At 34.2% G+C, this 3,604-nt stretch overlaps 1 pseudogene; it reads left to right on the forward strand.

Moving 5' to 3' along the window:
- Positions 1 to 3,122: 3,122 nt before the first annotated feature.
- Positions 3,123 to 3,242, forward strand: LOC124107191 (small nucleolar RNA SNORA40; annotated as a pseudogene).
- Positions 3,243 to 3,604: the final 362 nt, after the last annotated feature.

The raw sequence follows: 3,604 nt of genomic DNA on the forward strand, positions 1-3,604 counted from the left end.
AAAGGCCTTCCCTTAATTGCAATTTCACATGGTGAAGCAGCTGGCGGTCTATCTCAAGCCTCTTATGAAGGGCAGGAGTCCCATTCACTTATCAATGCCCTTAGGCAGAACCTAATCATCTCGCAAAGGCCTCAACTGCTTGTACCATCAACTTTAGGGTTAAAATTCAGCCATAGCTTAGGTTCTTAAGATTCATAACCATCTCCCATATTATTTTTCATCTAAAACCTAGTCACATAACTGCTTCTGATATGGGGATATGTCAGTGTTTTGAGAAGCTGCTTTGATACCACATACCTAAAATGTGTTCCCCTCCCTTCACTTATAGCATGGAAGAAGGCTTTCTGTTTCATGTTAGTTGTCAATGTTAACTGTAAGTTGTACATATTTGGGGGGCATTAATCTGCAAATTTATAGAGTTCCTTTGAGTACCACTTAAAAATAAGATCCACAAGTAATGTAACTATTAGGTCAGCCTTTTATTCAACAACAAGTCTTTAAATTAAGGTGAAATTAGGGCACACATATTTTTACTTCAATCATTTTTTTTCTTATTAGAACCTATAATATTAAATGACATTTATTTTTCAAGAATTATACTTCTGCTTGTGACTAATGTTGAGCATTTTAAAAGTAAATGTGTGGAAAATCTATCTAATACCTGATCTCTCTGGTTTGACCTCTCCTCCTCCGTTGGTTTTGGGTTCCATCCTACCTCAATCATTCATTTCCATGGGAAAGTCCTAGAGATCCTGTCTTACCATAATTTAACCCCTGCAAGTGTAAAAGCATGCATGTGTCCCCTTTCTAACCACACCCGTCTTCCATTTCATAATCACTACCTGGAGCTCAAGTCTCTTGAAATCTAATCAGTACTTCTGTTCTATTCCATGGGCACTATTATACTGTCCTGTGCCCTCCTGATAGCTTTTCCATATACCAAAATTCAAATCATGGTCTCTGATTTTGGTTCCTTTTATATATTCTCCATTCCTTTTTTTAAAAAAAGTTACTCTTGCTTTATTTTATTCCCTTGGCAAAACAGAAATCTTCTCTAATTAAACTTTTCTCCTATACCAGGCTTACAACCATGCAACACCAGGTTGGAGGAAAATGCACACCTGAGTGAGTTAACTTGTCTCACTTTAAATGCATGACTTTTAGTACTTCATTGAGAAAACTGTAGCAATCATTAGCAAACTTTCACAGAAAGTCACTACCATGTCTAACCATCTACCAGTGTTAGCACATTCATACTCCAACCATCCTACTTGTTAATATGAACTCTTAGTGATTCATTTTAAAGACAGTCCCTCTACTCATTGATGAATCCTATCATCCATCGCCTATTCCATTTCATTGTTCCAGAGATCCTCCTCTCGCCATCATTCTTAATATTTTTTTTCTTTTTTCTTGCTATGAGATCAGTGTGCAAGTATTTTGTTATTTCTTCAGTCTGAAATATTTTCTTTCCTCACTAGCTCGCATGCCATTTTTTTCTTTTTCATTGCAGGGAAACTCATCAAAATTTTTGTCTTTACTTGCTGTGTCCAGAATTCTTTGTCTCTTCTCTGAAATACACTCCAATCAGGTTACCCCAACACTCCACCAAAATTGCCCTTCCAAGTTCGCTAACGAATCACATCGACAAGCCCAGTGGTCTATTCTCCATCCTCATTTTTTCTGACCTATGAGCAGAATTTTTAAAAACTTACCATTCTGTTCTCATGACACTTTCCTCCTCTGGCTTCTGAACACAGATTATGGGTTTTCCTCCCGCTACAGGGATGTCCTTCTCATCCCCTTCACCACTTCCTGCTCTCTTTTACTTTTTTTTTTTTTTTTTTTTTTTAGCACTCTACTGACTAAGCTATATTCTCAGCCCTGATCTGTAATCTTTTTTTTAAAATATTTTATTTACATTTTAATTTTCGGCAGACACAACATCTTTGTTTGTATGTAGTGCTGAAGATCCAACTCGGGCAGCACCCATGCCAGGGGAGTGCGCTACGGCTTGAGCCACATCCCCAGCCCCTCTCTTTTACTCTTAATGTTACAGAGTTCAGACTACTTTTCGCTGTGAACACATCCCTCTGGATATCACAGCCAGTCCCCTGGCTTTAAATATTACCTTTCCTTTGGCAATTCCCCTTTATTTTCCATATAAAAACAGAAATATTCATTATATTTTTATTTATTAGACGTTAACTAGGATTTTGCACGTGCTCACCTAAACATAATGTAATCAACATTGTAAGCCCTGCTCTCAAACAGCATGAGAAATATAGAGTCCATTAGGTCTGTTTATGTCATACCAGACATTATATTATTGGTTCTCTTAATTCGGTCTTCAACCATAAAATTCGATTTTTAAAAAATTTTTTTGGTATTAAGGATTTAACTCAGGGTCACTGCACCACTGAGCCACATCCCCAGCCCTACTTTGTATTTTATTTAGAGACAGGGTCTCACTGAGTTGCTAAGCACCTCATGAGGCTGCTTTTGAACTCAAGATCCTCCTGTCTCAGCCTACAGAGCTGCTGGGATTACAGGTATGAGCCACCATGCCTGGCTTAAAATTAGATGTTATGATTACTGTTTTATGTGGACTGTTCCAATTGCATACCCAGACTACTTTTTTTCTTTTCAAATTCAACCCACAGAAATAACTTAAGTAAAAGATTATCAGTGGTGATTTCTCTAAGTCATGTGCATTTTTTTAAAAGTATTTTTAATATTAGGTTATTTTTCAAAATGTGATGTTAGTATCAAGAGTGATGTTTATATTTATTTAATCCCAATAGATGTCATATACTATGTGGGGTACCCAGTATGTAAAAGAAAGCAAAACAGATGTTGTTCCTACTCTCATCAGTTTTAAAATAGCATAAAATTCATTATTCCAAATTAATTATTTTTATAGTATATATAAAATATTTATATTTTATATAAATATGTACATATTTATTCTATATAAATATAAATAAATCCATTTATATGTAAAAGGATTTAGCCTCATTTGCATATTTTTACTTTCTAATTGCTTTTCTTAAATTTTATAACTTTCTCATGAAAAACGCTTTATATTCCAATTTTACATTAAAAACTAAAAAATTTGATTTAGCACTTGTGTGTGTTTAACTTGTAAACAAATATTTTTAGACAGGTGCAAACATAAATCCTCTTTTGCAATCCATAACTCATTGTTCATTATGAGTTTGGTACATACAATCAGGGATATTATACATAAAACAGCTTGAAGTTATGGGGTTTGATAATTTTAAAAGTTGGTTATAAGACTAAAGAGTTGATAATCCAAAAGTATAGGTCATGAGCAAAAACATAATAACAATAACCTAATAACTATTCCATAACAAATTGGTAAACCTGATGTTGCATACTTATCTGGTAAAAAGTTAATTGTTCAAAGAATGTATTTGTCAAGACACTATAAACATTTTATTCCAATCCTTATTTCTGTCCTCACATGTCCTTTTTCAGTATGCTATAATGTATTTGAATCCATCTGAAAATTTGTTAAAAATTTTGCTAAATATGAAAAGGAAGTTGATCTTAAGAATTACTATAAATGGGACACATTATT

The sequence above is a fragment of the Marmota monax genome, unplaced genomic scaffold (genome assembly GCF_021218885.2).
Source record: "Marmota monax isolate L192 unplaced genomic scaffold, Marmota_monax_Labrador192_F-V1.1 WCK01_AAM20220418_F8-fsc00146, whole genome shotgun sequence".
Taxonomy (NCBI): Eukaryota; Metazoa; Chordata; class Mammalia; order Rodentia; family Sciuridae; genus Marmota; species Marmota monax.